Consider the following 22,324-nt stretch of genomic DNA (forward strand, 5'->3'; position numbering starts at 1 on the left):
CTAGAAGAAAGCCTAAGTGTCAAGCATTTTAAAGTTTTCGAAAGTATAGCATATATGGACATGTCTCATGTCAACTCAGAATGAAACTTGATGATAAAAGCAAGAGGTATGTTTTCATTGACTACGATGAACAAGTAATAGCCTACAAGTTGTACAACCCGGTTTTAGGCAAAATTCTGGGTGCCCGAATATCATAGAAGGAGTGAATGAACATGGTGAATGTGACACCCGGGCACTAACGAGGGCGAGGAGTGATCGTCGGTGCAAGAGGCACAAACTGCAAGGGGCACAAACAAGGAGTGACTTCTGGCAGGCTTTCAGTGGAAGGGACACATGAATGAATCGAACATACACCGGAATGAGAGGGATCTAGAGACTGTATAGGTATGCGACTATATAGTTGAAGGATAGCTTAAAGGGATTGATTTGGCTACTCATATCACCAAAATGCATTTGCTTTTCGGTAGCCTAACCCATAAGAACTCCATGGTGATAAGAATTTAAATTTATGAGAGAATTTTGTTAGGTAAACTTAAATTAATAAAGGGTTAATTAGTAAATTTGGTTAAGCCTGGTTTTATTTTAAAGTTATCGTATAAATTGGTTTCCCTGTTAACTAGTTTTTTGTTTTTTAGTCACGTTCAATTTTTATATTTCAGCTGGGTTGGGTAGTATTATTTTTCAGTTTGGCTGTTATTATTTCCTTTCTGTTTTCTTATTTGGTCCGGCGTCTGTACTGTATATCACTATTTAATAGTCTTCTCACGTTCAATGAAAGTAACGCATACATTCAGAGCATATTATTTTTTTTGAGATTTATTTTTAACAAATTTCACCAAGCTTTGAAAAATTAAACAGCCACCGTTTCTTGCTTGGCCCTCAATTCTTTTTTGAAGTAAATTCATCTCCAATAACATAGTCATTCATTACCTTTTGCAGTCCTTCATTCACGTAACTAAGCTGCACTTACAATATTCACAACCCTTTCTTCTCTTTGATTTGGCCACTACCTTTCAAACCATGCCAGTCCTAGAAACACTTGGTGGTGCTCTTTTTGGTGCTGTTCTTCAGGTGCTATTTGACAAGCTGGATTCTCATCAAGTTCTAAGCTACTTTCATAGGAGAAATCTCGATGAGAAGCTGCTGAAAAAGTTGAAGAGAAAGTTGATGGACGTTAATGCTGTGATTGACGATGCAGAAGAAAAGCAGTTCAGTAATCCATTGGTCAAAGAATGGCTTGATGAGGTTAGAGATGCGTTGTATGATGCAGAAGATCTGTTGGAGCAAATACACTATGTCTCCAAAAGTGAGTTGAAAGCTGAATTCCAATCCAGTGCTACCAAGGTATGCAGTTTTGAATCCAAGATGATAGAAGTACTAGATGATTTAGAATCTCTCTTAGACCAAAAGGTTGTTCAAGCCTTCAAAATTTCTAGTAATGTTGGATCTGGGTTGGGTAATAAAGTGTTAGAGAGAAAAAATGAATCCTCATCGTTGGTTGCTGAAGATGTTATTTATGGCAGAGATGAGGAAAAAGAAATGATCCTTAATTGGTTGTATTAAAGTGTAATGCAAATTCTAGAAGAATGTAGAAGCTCCTTAGATAGAAGAATTGAAATGTAATACAAGTTATAGAATATTCTAGAAAAACCTAAGATAGGAAGAAAAATCAAGAATATTCTACATAGGTAAAAATCTAGAACATTCCACATAAGTTGTGGCTAGTATGTTCTAGAATAATCTATGGGTCTATAAATACCCATGAACTCTACCATTTGAGGTATGTAGCCAACATCTATCATTTGTATGAACCAACATCTACTACAACTAAAGACAACTACAACACTTCTTCCAACTACTACTTCTACATTCAACTATCTCTACATTTTCTCTATCCCATCAACTACTCCTTTCACAACCTTAAAATACTAACAGTGGTACCAGAGCTACGTTCGGTCATCTACTGGGCGTAGATAAAATTTTCAACTACCTCAAACAAAACTATAACTCATTCTACTACTTCCAAATATATTCTCAACACATGGCTACTACTAATCAAACATCATCAATTCCAGTACCTATTTTCAAAGGAGAAAATTATGATTTTTGGAGTGTCAAAATGAAGACATTCTTCCATTCTCAAGATTTATGGGATATCATAGAAGAGGGATTCACTATTCCAGAAGACACCTCTACTCTTACTGCAGCTCAAAAGAAGGAGTTGAAAGAAAACAAGCAGAAGGATTCAAGGGCTTTATTTGTTCTTCAACAAGAAGTTGATGACACAATTTTTCCAAGGATAATTGGTGCCACAAGTGCAAAACAAGCTTGGAACACAATACAAGAGGAGTTTCAAGGAAGTGACGAGGTACGCAATATTAAACTTCAGTCTCTAAGACGAGAGTTTGAATTATTAAGAATGAAAGAATCTGAGACCATTAAAGACTACTATTCTAGAATAAAAGAAATAGTTAGTCAGCTGAGAGCCTATGGGGAAAATATTCTTGACAAAAAGATCGTTGAGAAAATTTTAATTTCTATTCCCCAAAAGTATGATGCAATCGCAACCGCGATTGAACAAACAAAAGATTTGGCTACATTGTCAATCACACAACTAATGGGCTCTTTTGAAGCTTATGAACAAAGATTGAAAAGGCATGAAGAAGACTCGGTTGAAAATGCCTTTCAATCAAAACTAAAATTACGGTCTCAGAATAAAGAATATGAAGGAAATAAAAGTAGAGAAGAAATTTCTAGAAATAAAGAAAATCCTAGAAGCTTCTCTATGACTCGTCAAGAAAAATATCCTCCATGTGGCATATGTAAAAAGACAAGTCACTTGGAAAAAGATTGTTGGCATCATGGAAAACCTCAATGCCACTATTGCAAGAAATTTGGTCACATAGAAAAGTATTGTCGTAACAAAAATAAGCATCAAGCAAACTTTGCGGAAGAAGATAATCAAGAGAAACTCTTATTCTACGCCAATCAAGAATCTCCTAGTAGAGAAGGAAGTTGGTACTTGGATAGTGGATGCAGCAATCACATGGCGAAAATCAAAGCATCTTCAAAGACATTGATAAATCTGTCAATGTCAAAGTTCGGCTAGGAAATGGCACCACAATGGAGTCTCGAGGCAAAGGAACTGTCATGGTGGAGACAAAGAAAGGTACTAAATTCATCAAAGACGTTTTACTAGTTCCAAATCTTAAAGAAAATCTTTTAAGTATTGGCCAAATGATGGAGAATGGATATTCTCTTCATTTTGAGAAAAATACATGCAAAATTTATGACAGTAAAATGATAGAAATTGGCCAAGTAAAATGGAGAAGAGAAATAGAAGCTTTCCTATAAGCTTCAAACCTGGAACTAATATTGCCATGAAGGTAGAAGTTGATGACTCATGGCTTTGGCATAGGAGATTTGGCCACTTCAACACACATGCCTTAAAGCTTCTATATACGAAAAACATGATGAGAGATCTTCCATGCTTGAAGGAGAATAATGAATCATGTGAAGGATGTCTCCTCGGAAAACAACATCGATTACCATTCTCGACAGACAAAGCATGGAGAGCAAAGGACTTATTGGAGTTGATTCATACCGATGTTTGCGGACCGATGAGAACACCTTCACATCATAACAACATGTATTTCATCCTCTTCATCGATGACTTCTCTAGAATGACATGGGTCTATTTCTTAAAGGCAAAGTCAGAAGTTTTTGGAGTATTCAAGAAATTCAAGGCCCTTGTTGAGAAGCAAAGTGGAAAACAGCTAAAAGTACTTAGAAGTGATCGTGGCAAGGAGTACACATCTCACGAGTTTGACAAATTCTGTGAAGATGAAGGCATAGAGCGACAACTTACAGTCGCATATACTCCACAACAAAATGGCGTGTCAGAGAGAAAGAATCGCACAGTTATGGAGATGGCAAGATCAATGCTGAAAGAGAAAAGTATGCCTAACACTTTTTGGGCTGAAGCAGTCTACACTGCAGTTTATATTCTAAACAGATGTCCAACTAAAGCAGTCCAAGACAAGACTCCTATTGAAGCTTGGAGTGGGAGAAAGCCATCGGCTAAACACCTACGAGTATTTGGGTCTATTTGCTACATACATGTTCCTAATCAAAGGAGGCACAAGCTTGAAGAAAAAACTATACGAGGAATATTCTTGGGATATAGCACACAATCAAAAGGCTATCGAGTCTACAACCTACAAACGAAAAAGCTCATCATCAGTCGAGATGTTGAAGTTGACGAAAATGCTTCTTGGAATTGGGAAGAAGAAAAAGTTGTTAAAAGCAACATTTTACTTCCAGTGCAACAATCTCAAGAAGAAACTTAAGAAGAGGTAGAAAATTCAGGTATGCTTTCTCCACCTCCACAACAAGATTCTTCACCTGAATCTAGTCCAAGAAGAGTAAGATCTTTGGTAGACATGTATGAAACCTGCAATATGGCCATGATTGAACCTAACTGTTATGAAGAAGCATCAAAGCATGAACTATGGTCAAGGAAATGGAGGAAGAAGATCAAATTGAAGATATGTTACCAAGACAAAGATTTGAACTACTATGCACAATGCTTGGAGTTACCGAATTTGCATTAAGGAGGAGTATTAAAGTGTAATGCAAATTCTAGAAGAATGTAGAAGCTCCTTAGATAGAAGAATTGAAATGTAATACAAGTTATAGAATATTCTAGAAAAACCTAAGATAGGAAGAAAAATCAAGAATATTCTACATAGGTAAAAATCTAGAACATTCCACATAAGTTGTGGCTAGTATGTTCTAGAATAATCTATGGGTCTATAAATACCCATGAACTCTACCATTTGAGGTATGTAGCCAACATCTATCATTTGTATGAACCAACATCTACTACAACTAAAGACAACTACAACACTTCTTCCAACTACTACTTCTACATTCAACTATCTCTACATTTTCTCTATCCCATCAACTACTCCTTTCACAACCTTAAAATACTAACAGGTTGACATCAGACAATAGCAATAATAAGCAGTTGGTAATACTTTCTATCGTGGGTATGGGCGGGATGGGTAAGACTACACTTGCCCAACATGTATACAATGACACAAAGTTCAAGGAAGCTAAATTTGAGCTTAAGGCGTGGGTCTGTGTTTCAGATGAATTTGATGTTTTGACAGTATCAAAAGCAATTATTGGGGCTTTCACTAAATAAAAAGATGATAGTAGAGACCTAGAAATTGATGGAAACTAATCCTAGCTGGAAACGTGCAGACAGAGGCTCCAGACCGGAAGAAACCAGTAGTGAATGATGGTGCAGCGGATTGATGAAATGATGGAGTGTTTGAGGTGTGTTAATTGAGGAAAGGTGTATGGGTGAAGCCTCACAGCTCAGAGGGCCTTTCTACAGAGGAAGGAAGCTTGAGGAAAGGAGAAGTGGCAAATCAAAGGTGACTTAAGAGCACAAAAGCTGGAAAGCAAATTCTGCAGCATATCATTAAGCATAAAAGTCTCTACAAAAGGGGAAAGATGTCTCCTATTTATAGGAAAATAAGAGCCTCAAATCTGAAATGAAATTCAATCCAAAAGCAAATGAAATTAAAGAAAAAGGCGCCAATTTTCTTCAGCTTCAAACATGTCTCATTCCAACTCAGCAGCACACGTGAAACAGCACCAATTCTGAAACGCTGGGCTAGTTAGGTTATTGGCTGAGTTTTTTTGATAGCTTTGGCAGCAAGCTTTTCCCTCCAAGTCTCTCTTTTCACGTGCTCAAATGCTGTGCTGGCAGCTGCTCCATCCAATTTTATTAATCCAATTTTATTAATGTAAATTACCTTCCATAGAAGCAAAATGGTAGGTGATCCTTCTTCCTCTTGAATCCTCTTTGCCATGGCTCTAGTAAGAGGTCCAATGTGTGTCTTAGATGGTCTTCCATCAGACCCTCCCTCTTGAAAAGGATCTGTCCTCAGATCTGCTTCAACCTGTTGATCATTCGCTGTGAAAGGAATTAAGTCGCAGATGTTAAAAGTATGACTAACACCATAACTTTCAGGGAGATCTAAGATGTATGCATTATCATTTATCTTTTTGACCACCTTGAATGGACCATCTCCTCTTGGACTAAGTTTGGACTTCCTTTAAGAGGGAAATCTTTCCTTTCTCAAATGAAGCCAAACTAGGTCTCCTTTTTCAAAAACTATTTTCTTTCTCCCTTTGTTGTTGTATTCTGCATATTTTTGAGTTTGTTTTTCAATTTGGATTTTGACTTTCTCATGTAACTTCTTGATGAACTCCGCTTTAGAAGCACCTTCTTTATGAAGAAAAGAAGATGATTCTAGAAGAGGTAGTAAATCAAGAGGTGTGATAGGGTTAAAACCATAAACAACCTCAAAAGGAGAAAGATTAGTAGTCTTGTGGACTACTCTATTATAAGCAAATTCAATATGAGGTAGATGTTCATCCCAAGATTTGTTATTACCTCTTAATATTACCCTTAATAATGTAGATAAAGATCTATTTACTACTTCAGTTTGCCCATCAGTTTGTGGGTGACATGTAGTAGAAAATAGAAGATTAGTTCCAAGCTTTTCCCATAAAGTTTTCCAAAAATGGCTTAGGAACTTCACATCTCTATCAGACACTATAGTTTTGGGTAAGCCATGCAATCTCACTATTTCTTTAAAGAAGAGTCTAGAGATATAGCTAGCAATTTCACTAAAGTAAGCTACGGGATGTCCTCCTTGTATTAAAACAGCTCCTATACCTACCCTAGATGCATCACATTCTAGTTCAAATGCTTTGGAAAAATCAGGCAAAACTAGAATAGGTGCATGAGTTAACTTGTGTTTCAAAGTCTCAAAAGACAACTCTTGCTTATCACCCCAAAGAAAAGGCATATCTTTCTTGACTAGCTCATTTAAAGGAGCATCTATGGTGGAGAAGTCTTTCACAAATCTTCTATAAAAACTTGCTAACCCGTGAAAACTTCTCACCTCTCCTACATTTTTAGGGGTTGGCCATTCTTGTATAGCCTTGATCTTCTCTGGATCAACATGTACACCTTCTTTTCCAACTTTGAAACCAAGGAAAATCACACTTTCTTGACAAAAAGTACATTTGTCAAAGTTGGCAAAGAGATTATGTTCTCTAAGAAGAAGCAAGACTTCTTTGACATGGTTAAGGTGCTCTTGAAGACTTTGACTATAAATTAAGATGTCATCAAAATAGACCACTACAAATCTTCCTATGCATTCCCTAAGGACATGATTCATTAATCTCATGAATGTACTTGGAGCAATTGTCAAGCCAAAGGGCATGACTAACCATTCATACAAACCAAACTTGGTCTTAAGAGCAGTTTTCCATTCATCTCCTTCATGAATTCTTATTTGATGGTATCCGCTTTTGAGATCAACTTTGGTGAAAAGATTTGCTCCATGTAATTCATCCAGCATATCATCTAGCCTAGGAATGGGGTGCCTATACTTGACAGTTATGTTGTTGATGGCCCTACAATCTGTACACATTCTCCAAGTTCCATCCTTTTTAGGGACCAACAACACAAGCACAACACAAGGACTTAGACTCTTTTGGATCCATCCTTTGTTCAATAATTCATTAACTTGTTTCTCTATTTCTTTTGTTTCCATGGGGTTGGTTCTATATGTTGGCCTATTGGGTAGGCTTGCCCCAGGCACCAAATCTATTTGATGTTTTATTCCCCTCAAAGGTGGTAATCCACTTGGTACCTCTTTGGGAAATACATCATCAAATTCCTTTAAAAGTTTTTGCAACCCCTTTGGTAGAGAACCAAGTTCATGAGTGATTGAAACAAATGCCTCTTTGCAATAGAGAAGAAAATGAGGTTGTCCAAGAAAAAGATTTTTAGAAATGTTCAAAGTTTGAGGTTGGACAACTTCTTTATTTGAGGCATGGGTTACCAAATTCATGGTCTTCTCCTTTCTTTCTTTCCTACTTTTCTTTTCTCCATCTAACTTCTTTTTAAGAATTATTTGGTCCTCTCTTACTTGTGAAGGTGTAAGAGGACACAAAATAATTTTCTTTCCCTTGTGTTGAATGGTGATTTTGTTGGTGACTCCATCATGTAGAGCTTGCTTATCATATTGCCAAGGTCTTCCAAGTAATATGTGCCCAGCTTCCATTGGTACTATATCACAAACAATTTGATCTTCATATTTGCCAATGGAAATGGGTACTCTTACTTGTTCTTTAACTACTATTCCATCATCCTCTTTGATCCATTGAAGTTTGTAAGGTTTAGGATGAGGAGTAGTGGTTAAGCCAAGCTTCTCTACCATTCTAGAACTACAACAGTTGCAACAAGAGCCACTATCCACAATCATTGAACATGTCTTTTCCAAAACTTTGCATCTTGTGTGGAATAGGTTCTCTCTTTGTGACTGTTCTAATTCTACATGTTTGCTTTCCAGGAGTCTCCTCACCATAAGTAAGTCACCATCACAAGGTAAAGTTTCTTCTTCTTCAGAAGTGGATGTTTCAGACTCACTATATAAAGAACCCTCACTTTCACTCTCATGCTCAAGAATGTAAGTTGACCTTCTATTGCGACACTCAGATGCATAGTGCCCTTTTTCCCCACATCTAAAGCACTTAGTCTCCTTACTTTTATGATCTCTTGAAGGTTCTTTGACTTTTTCTTTGCCTCTTTCTCTCTCACTAAATTCTTCATACCTTGGCTTGGTTAGACTACCCTCCCTCTTGTACTCTTTCTTATGGTTGGAACTATGAGGGTAATCTTTCTTAGTGGAGCTTTTCCTCTTGAGTTGTTGCTCTACCCTCACACAAAGTTGGACTAACTCATTGAGATCATTGTAGGGTATAAGTTCAACCCTATCTCTTATGTCATAGTTGAGTCCACTTTGGAACCTAGCAATTGTTATCCTTGGTTCCTCTCTTATCCCAGCTCTCAACATGAACAACTCCATTTTCTGCCTATACTCTTCAACACTCATAGTAGGCTGGTACATCTCTTCTTCTCAAGGCAGTTCTCAACTCATTCCAATACCTGATGGGAGGTAAGTGTCTTAGCCTATGATCCTTGACCAAGGCTGTCCACCAAATTAAGGCATAGCCTTGAAAACTTAGAGAAGCCATGGTGACTCTCTTTTCATCATTTATTTGGTGGCACTCAAACAATTGCTCAACTTTCATTTCCCATTCTAGGTATTCCTCCACATCATCCTTTCAATGAAAGGAAGGAAGATCAATTTTGGGCTCTCTTGGATGGTGCTCTCTAACTCTACGATGTCTTCTAGGAGGCATTTGGTAGTGGTCATCATTGTGATGACTACTATATTGCTCAAGCTCACTAGGAGAAGATGATGATTCTTCTCTTCTCCTATGGGAAGATCTCTCTTTCTTTTTGTCTTGATTAATCAAAAGTTGACTAATCATGTCTTTGAGCTCACTAATCTCTCTATCCCTTTGTTCAAATTTTTGCACAAATTCCTCCCTTAAAGAACTCTCACTATGGGGTTTCAAACTTCCTTGCACACTTGATTGACTCATTCTTGTCAAAGGAAAAGGTTTTCACAAGGTTTTCAAAATATTTGACAAGTAATGAGTGAAAAGATTTTCACAAGCTTTCTTTGCCATGGCTCTAGTAAGAGGTCCAGTGTCTTAGATGGTCTTCCATCAGAAATGGTTCATAGAAAATTGAAAGAAAAATTGGCAGGAAAAAAGTTTCTATTGGTTCTAGATGACGTTTGGAACGAAGACAGAAACCAATGGAAAACATTGCAAACTCCTCTGATAAATGGGGCAAAGGGAAGTAAAATTCTTGTCACAACACCCAGTAACAAAGTGGCCTCTATCAATCAGTCAAGGAATATACACCAACTAAAGCAATTACAAGAATTTTACAGCTGGCAAGTTTTTGCTAGACATGCATTCAATAATAATAACTCTAAGATGAATTCTGAGTTGAAGGAGATTGGCATGAAAATAGTTGAAAAGTGCCAAGGATTACCTCTAGCTCTTGAAACGGTAGGATGCCTTTTACAGTCAAAGTCATCTGATTCAGATTGGGAAGGTGTATTGAGAAGCAACATATGGGACTTGCTGATAGGCTGTCGTTGAAGCTATCAAATTAATACTACTTTTCAAGGCAACTTTAGTATTGGCAAGTAGTATTCAAGAAAGTAGATAGGGCTAAAGTAACCCTGAGTCGTCTCCCAATGAACACAGAATTGCTTTTGAAAACCTGTAACTCTTACGAATGCTATGCAATGCTTATGAATAAAAGTAATGGTTGAAGAGTGTTTAAAGAATAAATAAGAAACTTAAAAACAGTTATGATGAAATAGGCTAATTCCACTACTTTTCCAAGATAGATTCATCATCGGTTATTCACAGATAATTGTTCAATTGATTATTATTTAAGTTTCAAATTAATTAAAGTACATTCTTAATTAATTTGAGGGCGATCATGCACTTAACCAAAGTAAATTCTCAATCAAATGCAAAACCTTACTAGATTATTCACAATAAATTCAACCAAAGTACATTCTCAATCAAATTCTATTGTGTTTAATCATGTCTATTATTAAATCTCCTAACCAAATTAAAAGCTAATCAATCAAAGTAAATTCTCAATTGATTATAGTTGAAATTATTACTAATCAATTAAAGTACATTCTCAATTGATAGTAAAAACCATTTAATCATATGAAAGTTCCTAAATTAAATCAAAGTAGATTCTCAATTAAACCTAGAAACCCTAGAACTCATATAATCAATATGCATGTAGATTCAAACACATTATGATGCAAAAATCTTTGCTTTTAACAAGATAGAGAGATGAAAGACAAAGAGAGAGAACAACTTAAATCAATAATCAAAATAAACAATTGCATTAACTCAATCTAACCTCAGAATCCATAATGGAATTACAGCATAATAGCCCTATATGCTTAGCTTTCCATGAATGAAGTTGAATACAAGATGAAAGAAAAATGAGAGGAGTATGAGAGAATGAATGACTGAAGTGAAGTCCCCCCTGGGTCTCTTAATATAGGGCTTGCTTGGGCTTGGACTCTGAATATTCAGTTGAAAGAATCTTTTATCTCATATCTTCCAAATAACTAAAAGATTTAGATAATTATAACATTATATGGAAGATATTTTCTATTGATATTCAAAATTTAAATTAATTTAACAACTGAATTTTATCTTTTAGCTTTTTTTGACTTTCCAAAATTGCACAAATACCCTTAAATTTCCCCTATCTGCACTTTAGCCCCTTCAGAATTCTCTAAAATTGCACCAGAAACCCCTGTTGACCAGCTTTAACCAGAGAGATCGCGCCCAATGAGAGCTTGCCACGTGGTAGCCCTCTTTCTCACCCAATTAGGGTTTGAGATTGGGAAAGGGCTTCCCCCTTTGCTCCTGCGGCGGCTGCTTTGCTTGGGATTTTTCTGCAGGTTGCTGATGATGCTGGCAGCGGCGGCTTTGACGGTGGAGGACGATGAAGGTGACGTGGATGTTGTTCATGGTGGTGCTGTGGTGAAGATGATGGATGGTGGTGAAGGTCGCGGTTTTGATGTGCGCGACGTTCGCGATTCGTACTCGCGATTTTTGGGTTGGTGATGTTTCTCTGCATTTCAGGTTTGATGGCGGACACGGTTGAAGTCTTGCGGTGGCTTGTGCGTGTTTGATTATGGTGTCGCGGCGCGGATAGGCGACGACAAGGTGGTTTCGCTGTTGGCGGCGAGACTTGATGCAGTCGCGGCGGCTTATGGAGGAGGCTCTTCGTGATGTTGATGGTGGTGGAGTGGTGACCGGCGACGCGACATCCATGGCAGAATCGCGATTGGGTTCCGAGAATGGAGAAGATGAACGGAGGTTGCGGATGATGCGGTGCAGAGCTTGCGTCAATGGAGGAGATGCGCGACATGGTAGAGCGATGGTCGCGGTGGAGGTTGACGGCAAGGTTGGAGATGGTGGCGGCGCGGATGGAGAGGTGGCTCGCGGTTTCACGGTGATGTCGCGGCGTCTTAGTTGAGGCACCGTGGTGGTCCGTTGATGCGCCGGCGAGAAAGGAAGGAGATGATGTTCTGGCCGTGGCGGCGACCTGCGGCATTGGCGGGAGCGGCGGAAGTGGAGCGGCGAAAGCAGAACGGCGGCTAGGGTTTCAGTGGGTGAAAGATGATGCTCATGTGTTAGGGCTGAGGTGTCATGGGTGGTGATGTGGCAAAACCTGATTGGCTCTTTGATTAGTGCAAGGATGACTGATGTGGCATCATCTGGACGGTTTGATATGTTAGTGGAGGATTTGGACACGTGGCAACATTTGATGGAGTTTGGCTCAAGAGGGGTGTGGGTAAGGAAATTTAGGGGTGTAGGAGAAAAGGCTTAGTGTTTGGGCTTGGTTGTTGGCCTGTTTCAGAAATAGGAGTGTATGTAGGAATTTTAAGGGGTGCAAGGGTAAAGTCAGTCAGTTTGGCCCATTTGTATATTATTTTCCAAATAAAATCTGATTTTGGGCCTTGCATTGCCATTTGGACCAATAAAACTTATATTCTTAGCTGCACAAATAAACATTAGAACATCCAAGAATAATTTATGCGCTAAAACTCACTTTTTATGTCTCTTTATTTCTCAAACCCAACAATTCCAATCATCACAAATTCATTTAAAATCAATCATTTAAACATAATTATCCCATCAAAAATTTAAATCTTAAAGCATAAATGTGGGCATAAATATGCACTCATCACACCCCCACACTTATCCTTTTGCACTCCTGGACAAAATTGGTTAATTCCAAGACTTTGTTCTGAATCATTTTAATTCATATTTGCATTTGGATCAAAAGAATGAGCATCACCAAACATAGATCAATCATTTAGGCGTTACTTTGTCATGGACATGCAAATGGAATCACTTTATTCTTCACACATGAGTTAACCTTTTTGAATTCCCAAGAAAATCAAATATGAAAGACAACACTCAAGTCAACATGTATCTATTTCTCCTCAACTCTCTCAAGTGTTTTTGGCTTGTGTTCACACTCAAAATACCCACGTAAGTAGCCACCCTTGATATTGAGCAAGACTCTAACATTCACACACTTCAGTAAACATGCAATTATTGATCACGAGGGCTTTTTAAGGTTTTATTGAGGCCAAGGCAAAGGTAGGGAATTTTTTTGGAATTTCTGAGTTTTTGAAATTGATATAGAAAGAGTAATGACATTTGATTTCAAAAACAACTCTATTTCTTGCTTTTTTTAAGGAATATATTTTTTTTTTTAAAACTCCAACTTTTTATCTTCCTTTTTACCTTTTTTATTGTTTTGTGGGTGAGGTACTCACCCACACACTTATTCATCACTTTACTTCTAACAGAATCCATTACTCATTCTTCTTTCCTAAGGTAAGGAACATATGATTTTTCTTCTTTTCTCATTTGACAATGACTGTGAACAAGAAAAATAGGCTTAAGGCTCAAAGAGGGTTCCAATGGATTAATGTTAGGACAAGTTTATTTGGCCAAGTAGCTAAAACAAAGAATGCCTCAATCACATCAAATCATGCATATTCACCTTAGTTGCACAACATAGAATCAAGCTAATTATTACAGTATCAACGAAACATGGACAAATCACACAAGAAAAATAGGTATGGCACATGGTGGTCCATCCTTAACATTAAGTCCAAAACTCACATGGTTCGAATTTCTTTCACAAAAGATTTAATCAGGAAATTTTCAAGTCAACTCAATCAGCAAATCATAAAAGCAATCCACTCATATCAACATGACTCATTTTTTATATATTTTTTTTCTCTTGAATTCATGATCATTCCAGTTACTGATTCAAACTCTCAAATCCAATGCAAATATTTATTAAAAACAAACAAATTAGACAAACAAAATAGGGAACAAAATTAATTGTTTCCCTACACCCCCACACTTAAACTATGCATTGTCCTCAATGTATGCCTTATATATAAAATGCAAAGAAAAAGTATGAGGGAACTTACCTCCTTCATGGTGGAAGGAATGCTAGTAGGACTTCTTTGGAAAAGTCATCCTGGATAGGAATGTTATCTTTTCCTTTTTCAATCCTACTAAGATGGTCAACTACTACATTATGTGACCCACTTCTGTCTTGAATAGGAGTCAACTTGTCCTTCTCGTTCTTGACCACTGTGATTCCATATTTCTCGGGAACCACATGTATAGGGCCTACCCAAGTGCTGTTAGAATTTGAATATATAAGACCTGTTTGTAGCAACTTGGTGTCCTTTTTCTTTCGGACCCCCATCAGTTGACGATTCAGTCTTCCTTGAGGTTGTCTCACTGGTTTAGCATCCTCCTCCAAAAGTATTCTATGCATGCAAAAAGAAGGGCTAATGCTAGGAATATATGCTAAAGTCCAGCCTATTGCTTTCTTGTGGTCTCTGATAACCTGCAATAGCTGTTTTTCCTGCTCACAGTAAGTAATGCAGATATAATAACAGGGAGTTTCCCATCCCTCTCAAGATAAGCATATTTCAAATGGGATGGTAAGGGTTTCAACTCCAAAACGGGTGGTTGTACCACAGATGGCAAAATTTTACTGCCTAAGGTAATCTCAGCCACCTCAACATCACACTCGGACGCCACAAAAGTATCATCTATTAATACCGCGTCCTCAATATCACCTGCTTTACAGTTTCCTTTTTCGTCCAAAATTAGGCACGACATATTTGAAAAAGATAAATTATTTACAACATCACTTGATAAGTCAATACAAAACAAAGAATGATCTTGAATCTGGTGCTTCCCAGCTTCCAACACATTGAACCGCACCTTCTCGTCTCCTATCTCCATTGTCAATGATCCTGCATGCACATCTATCTTGGTTCGTGCTGTCATCATGAAAGGTCTTCCCAAGATAACAGTTGTTGGACTGATTCCTTCATCATCCTTCATGTCCAAGATATAGAAATCTGCAGGAAAAATTAACTTTTCTACTCAGACAAGGACGTCCTCAAGCACACCTGCAGGGTTAACTGTGCTACGGTTGGCCAGTTCAATGACCACACCAGTAGTCTTAAGAGGTCCCAAAGATAGAGAAGTAAACATTGATAAAGGCATTACATTTATGGAAGCCCCTAAATCTAGCATGGCATTGTCAAACTTTGAATTTCCAATAACACAAGGAACAAAAAACATATCTCGATCCTTGCATTTTCGCGGTATTTCAATATGCTTCTTAATCAAACTTGACACATTTCTTCCCAAATTCACAACGTCATTATCCCTAAAACGCCTTCTATTTGTGCAAATTTCTTTCAAAAACTTGGCATATTTAGGGATTTGCTTAACAACATCTAGCAAGGGAATGTTGATCTCCACCTTTTTGAAAGTATTTAAGATCTCTTGGTCTAATTCCTCCATTTTTTTGTTTCTTGGTTTCAACCGAGTTGGATATGGAGGAGGTGGAGAATAAGATGAAGAAGAATTTTTAGAAGAAGAGTTAGAGGATACTAACCTGGATTTATCAGTGGTAGCCTCAGGTGATGGTTCACTTGGTCCTCCATTGTCATCAATTTGCGCTCCTTCTTTCTCCTTATCTTCATCCTCTTGGGCTCCTTCATGGCCTTCTACTTGCTTACCCGTTCTTAAAGTAATAGCACTGACATTTTGCGGGTTGATCACTGTTTGTACAGGTAGTATATTTGACTCCTTAGCCTCTAATTTTTCCACCCTCTGAGTCAACTCTACAATTGATTTCTTGATTTCTGAATTTTGCTCAAGTATTGTTTTCATGAAATCTTGTAGTGACATTTCAGGTTGAGGTTGCTGCCTTTGTTGAGGTGGAACATAAGGTTGTTTATTCTGTTGATACCTATTGGAGGATGAGTCATGATAATTCTGGTATGGTCTATTTCCTCCAATCATGTTTGCAACAAAAGCTTGAGATGGGTTTTCTACAGTGGTTTCCACCAAGCTAGGACATTCATCAGTATAATGGTTAGTTGAAATGCAAATTCCACACTTCTTAGCAATTTTTGGAGTTGAGGTTTTAAACAAACTTGCAATCTCGTCGAGTTTGCTTTCTAGCTTATTCAATCTTTCATCTATCCTCTTTCCATCAACTGCACCATTATCAATTTCATGCACTCCCTTCAACAAAGTCACTGAATTTTCTCTTGTGCCATACTGTTGATTGTCTACTGCCTTCCGTTCTATTAGATCTATACCATCTTCTGGTGACTTGTCTAAGAAAGATCCTCCGCTTGCAGCATCTGCCCATGACCTATCAGTAGGATTTAAGCCTTCATAAAAGCCTAGAATAAAATTTTCCATTTGGAGTTGAGGGCATGAAGAACATAGTTTCTTGAATCTTTCCCAATACTCATTAAGATTCTCTTTATCTCTCTGTCTTATATCTTGAATTTCTCTACGGATAGCTGATAATCTAGATGCAGGAAAATACTTCTCAAGAAAGAGTCTTTCAATAGTTTCCCAATTTGTAATACGTGCAGAGAGATAATACCACCAATCTTGAGCTGCTCCTTGAAGAGTAAATGGAAAAGCTCTCATTTTAAGGCAATCTATTGTGATCCTGGGAGATCTAAAATTTTCACACAACATGTGAAATTGTCTTAAGTGCTTGTGTGGATTCTCCCTTGATAACCCATTGAACTTTGGTAACACATTTAACAGGTCAGGTCTCAACTCCCATTCCTCATTAGGGTATTCAATGTTACTTCGGATGGCTGTATTGTGGGAGGTGGCTAACTGTCTGATGGTTCTTTGTGGCATATTGTTTGGGTTAGGATCAGGTAAAGGATTGGATGGTATGTTTGTAACTGGAGATAATGAAGGTGGTATGGCTTCAGATGTAGGAAGTGTTCCCTCAGTAGAACACCCAAATTTCAATCTTCTCCGCAGCTTACGCAAATTCCTTTCAACTTCCGGGTTAATTTGATAAAATTCTCCCGGGTTAGCTCTGGTCATGCACTACACAATCTGCTGGAAGTTGTTTCTCTGTTACTTCTCTTTTTCTTTTGTTCTTGCTTTAGAGAAAGATTTCAAATAAGAAATAAGAGAGACTTGTTGGGTCCACTCCCAGGAAAGAGAGGTGCGTCACAATGGACAACTTAAGTACCAAGTCTTTCCTAGCCAAAGTGTATTCAAGCTAGCCTCAAGTATTTCTCAAGAGAAATTTTTAACTAAAACAAGAACAAAGATTTTTGCTAAAACAAGAATGACTAAAGGCTACAAAATAACTCAAATTAAATTAAACGTATGTGCATTAAAAAAAATAAAGATAATAATAAAAATGAAAAATAAAAAGAAAAAATAAAATAAAATAAAATAAAATAAGAATCAAAATATTTAAAATACTAACGGTAGTCCTCGGCAACGGCGCCAAATTTGATAGGCTGTCGTTGAAGCTATCAAATTAATACTACTTTTCAAGGCAACTTCAGTATTGCCAAGTAGTATTCAAGAAAGTAGATAGGGCTAAAGTAACCCTGAGTCGTCTCCCAACGAACACGAAATTGCTTTTGAATACCTGTGACTCTTACGAATGCTATGCAATGCTTATGAATAAAAGTAATGGTTGAAGAGTGTTTAAAGAATAAATAAGAAACTTAAAAACAGTTATGATGAAATAGGCTAATTCCACTACTTTTCCAAGATAGATTCATCATCGGTTATTCACAGATAATTGTTTAATTGATTATTATTTAAGTTTCAAATTAATTAAAGTACATTCTTAATTAATTTGAGGGCGATCATGCACTTAACCAAAGTAAATTCTCAATCAAATGCAAAACCTTACTAGATTATTCACAATAAATTCAACCAAAGTACATTCTCAATCAAATTCTATTGTGTTTAATCATGTCTATTCTTAAATCTCCTAACCAAATTAAAAGCTAATCAATCAAAGTAAATTCTCAATTGATTATAGTTGAAATTATTACTAATCAATCAAAGTACATTCTCAATTGATAGTAAAAACCATTTAATCGTATGAAAGTTCCTAAATTAAATCAAAGTAGATTTTCAATTAAACCTAGAAACCCTAGAACTCATATAATCAATATGCATGTAGATTCAAACACATTATGATGCAAAAATCTTTGCTTTTAACAAGATAGAGAGATGAAAGACAAAGAGAGAGAACAACTTAAATCAATAATCAAAATAAACAATTGCATTAACTCAATCTAACCTCAGAATCCATAATGAAATTACAGCATAATAGCCCTAGTTGCTTAGCTCTCCATGAATGGAGTTGAATGCAAGATGAAAGAAAAGTGAGAGGAGTATGAGAGAATGAATGACTGAAGTGAAGTCCCCCCTAGGTCTCTTAATATAGGGCTTGCTTGGGCTTGGACTCTGAATATTCAGTTGAAAGAATCTTTTATCTCATATCTTCCAAATAACTAAAAGATTTAGATAATTATAACATTATTTGGAAGATATTTTTTGTTGATATTCACAATTTAAATTAATTTAACAACTGAATTTTATCTTTTAGCTTTTTTTGACTTTCCAAAATTGCACAAATACCCTGAAATTTCCCCTATCTGCACTTTAGCCTCTTCAGAATTCTCTAAAATTGCACCAGAAACCCCTGTTGACCAACTTTGACCAGAGAGATCGCGCCCAATGAGAGCTTCCCACGTGGCAGCCCTCTTTCTCACCCAATTAGGGTTTCAGATTGGGAAAGGGCTTCCCCCTTTGCTCCTACGGCGGCTGCTTTGCTTGGGATTTTTCTGCAGGTTGCTGATGATGCTGGCAGCGACGGCTTTGATGGTAGAGGACGAGGAAGGTGACGCGGATGTTGTTCATGGTGGTGCTGTGGTGAAGATGATGGATGGTGGTGAAGGTCGCGATTTTGATGTGCGCGACGTTCGCGATTCGAACTCGCGATTTTTGGGTTGGTGATGTTTCTTTGCATTTCAGGTTTGATGGCGGACACGGTTGAAGTCTCGCGGTGGCTTGTGCGTGTTTGATTGTGGTGTCGCGGCGCAGATAGGCGACGACAAGTTGGTTTCGCTGTAGGCGGCGAGACTTGATGCAATCGCGGCGGCTTATGGAGGTGGCTCTTCGTGATGTTGATGGTGGCGGAGTGGTGACCGGCGACGCGGCATCCATGGCAGAATCGCGATTGGGTTCCGAGAATGGAGAAGATGAACGGAGGTTGCGGATGATGCGGTGCAGAGCTTTCGTCAATGGAGGAGATGCGCGACATGGTGGAGCGATGGTCGCGGTGGAGGTTGACGGCAAGGTTGGAGATGGTGGCGGCGCTGATGGAGATGCGGCTCGCGGTTTCACGGTGATGTCGCGACGTCTTGGTTGAGGCACCGTGGTGGTCCGTTGATGCGCCGGCGAGAAAGGAAGGAGATGATGTTCTGGTCGTGGCGGCGACTTGCGGCATTGGCGGGAGCGGGACGACGGCTAGGGTTTCAGTGGGTGAAAGATGATGCTCATGTGTTAGGGCTGAGGTGTCATGGGTGGTGATGTGGCAAAACCTGATTGGCTCACTGATTAGTGCAAGGATGACTGATGTGGCATCATCTGGACGGTTTGATATGTTAGTGGAGGATTTGGACTCGTGGCAACATCTGATGGAGTTTGGCTTAGGAGGGGTGTGGGTAAGGAAATTCAGGGGTGTAGGAGAAAAGGCTTAGTGTTTGGGCTTGGTTGTTGGCTTGTTTCAGAAATAGGAGTGTATGTAGGAATTTTAGGGGACGCAAGGGTAAAGTCTGTCAGTTTGGTCCATTTGTATATTATTTTCCAAATAAAATCTGATTTTGGGTCTTGAATTGCCATTTGGACCAATAAAACTTATATTCTTAGCTGCACAAATAAACATTAGAACATCCAAGAATAATTTATGTGCTAAAACTCACTTTTTATGTCTCTTTATTTCTCAAACCCAACATTTCCAATCATCACAAATTCATTTAAAATCAACCATTTAAACATAATTATCCCATAAAAAATTTAAATCTTAAAGCATAAATGTGGGCATAAATATGCACTCATTACTTGCCTATTGAAGATAGTAAAATCATCCCTGTTTTGTTGTTGAGTTATTACCATCTTCCTTCTCAACTCAAGAGATGTTTCGCTTACTGTGCGTTATTCCCCCAAAGACCATGAGTTTGACAAGGAGAACTTAATTCTCTTATGGATGGCTCAAGGTTTTCTACAATGCTCTAAGCAGAGTAAGTCTCCAGAAGGAGTAGGTTAACAGTACTTCAATGATCTATTATCAAGGTCATTCTTTCAACAGATAATTTGGTACAACGAAACATATTTTGTCATGCACGACCTTCTTAATGATTTAGCAAAATATGTTTATGGTGAAATCTGCTATAGGTTGGGTGTTGATAGAGCAAAAACAGTACCAAAGAGAACCCGACACTTTTCAGCTGTAAGGGATCCTGTTGAGTTTTCCACTGTTCAATGTCATGAATATAGGAGTTTATGTGATGCTACAAGGCTACGAACTTTTTCGTCGACATCTATGGATTGTGGGATGTCAATACAAGAGTTGATCTCCAACTTTAAATTCTTACGACTCTTATCTTTGAATGGGTGTGATAACATAAAAGAGGTTCCTGACAGTGTAGGCAATCTTATACATCTCCGTTCACTAGACCTTTCAGGTACTGACATAGAGAGACTTCCTGACTCAACATGTTCACTCCGTAACTTGCAAGTGTTGAAGCTGAACGATTGTGATAACTTGCAGGAGCTGCCCTCGACTTTGCATGAACTCACCAATTTGCGCCGGCTTGAACTTATGGAAACTACTCTAAGAAAGGTTCCAGTGCATTTAGGAAAGTTGAAGAATCTTCGAGTATGGATGGATAGTTTGCTGGTTGGTGAAATTAGTGAGAGATCTAGGAGTTTGATGGACAACCGTCAATTACAAATCTTGAAAATGTTGTGAATCCTTGTGATGCATTGGTAGCAGATTTGAAGAATAGAACACATCTTGTGGGGCTACGTTTAGAATGGAGTTTGATGCGAAACAATGAGGATTCCATGAACGAAAGAGAAATACTTGAGAATCTGCAACCTTCCAGACATTTGGAAAAGTTGTCAATCGATGGCTATTGTGGTACAGAATTTCCCCGTTTGTTATCTGATAATTATCTATCCAATGTGGTGTCCTTAATCTTAAATAACTGTAAATATTGCCTATGGCTGCCTTCCCTTGGACTTTTGACAGTTGTCAAGCATTTGACAATTGGCAGCCTTATCATCCAATGATTACGGAATTGCCTTTCAATATTTCAATCTTATCAATACAATGTAATGCTCAAGAATAAAAATAATGTTTGGAGAATGATTAAAGAACAAATAAGAAACTTAAAAACAGTTATGATGAAATAGGTTAATTCCACTGCTTTTTCAAGATAGATTCATCATCGGTTATTCACAGATAATTGTTCAATTGATTATTATTTAAGTTTCAAATTAATTAAAGTACATTCTTAATTAATTTGAGGGCGATCATGCATTTAACCAAAGTAAATTCTTAATCAAATGCAAAACCTTTCTAGATTGTTCACAATGAATTCAACCAAAGTACATTCTCAATCAAATCCTATTGTGTTTAATCATGTCTACTCTTAAATCTCCTAACCAAATTAAAAGCTAATCAATCAAAGTAAATTCTCAATTGATTATAGTTAAAATTATTACTACCAATCAAAGTACATTATCAATTGATAGTAAAAACCATTTAATCATATGAAAGTTCCTAAATTAAATCGAAGTAATTCTCAATTAAACCTAGAAACCCTAGAACTCATATAATCAATATGCATGTAGATTCAAACACATTATGATGCATAAATCTTTGCTTTTAATTTGATAAAGAGATGAAAGACATAGAGAGAGAACAACTTAAATCAATAATCAAAATAAACAATTGCATTAACTCAACCTAACCTCAGAATCCATAATGGAATTACACCAAAATAGCCCTAAATGCTTAGCTCTCCATGAATGGAGTTGAATACAAGTTTAAAGAAACGTGAGATAAGTGGTGAATGAATGAATGAAGTGAAGTCTTCTGCCTCCCCTGAGTCTCTTTATATAGGGCTTGATTGGGCTTGAACTCTGAATATTCAGTTGACAGAATCTTTTATCTTATATCTTCCAAATAACTAAAAGATTTAGATAATTATAACATTATTTGGAAGATATTTTCTGTTGATATTCCCAAATTAAATTAATTCAACAACTAAATTTTATCTTTTAACTTTTCTAACTTTCCAAAATTTCACAAATGCCCTAAAATTTTCTTTATCTACAC

General features: G+C 37.5%; 1 pseudogene; it reads left to right on the forward strand.

The window, feature by feature from the left end:
- The first annotated feature begins 1,020 nt into the window (after nucleotides 1–1,020).
- LOC108339249 (putative disease resistance RPP13-like protein 1) lies at nucleotides 1,021–21,273 on the forward strand (annotated as a pseudogene).
- The last annotated feature ends 1,051 nt before the right edge of the window (nucleotides 21,274–22,324 follow it).

The sequence above is a fragment of the Vigna angularis genome, chromosome 5 (assembly GCF_016808095.1).
Source record: "Vigna angularis cultivar LongXiaoDou No.4 chromosome 5, ASM1680809v1, whole genome shotgun sequence".
Lineage (NCBI taxonomy): Eukaryota > Viridiplantae > Streptophyta > Magnoliopsida > Fabales > Fabaceae > Vigna > Vigna angularis.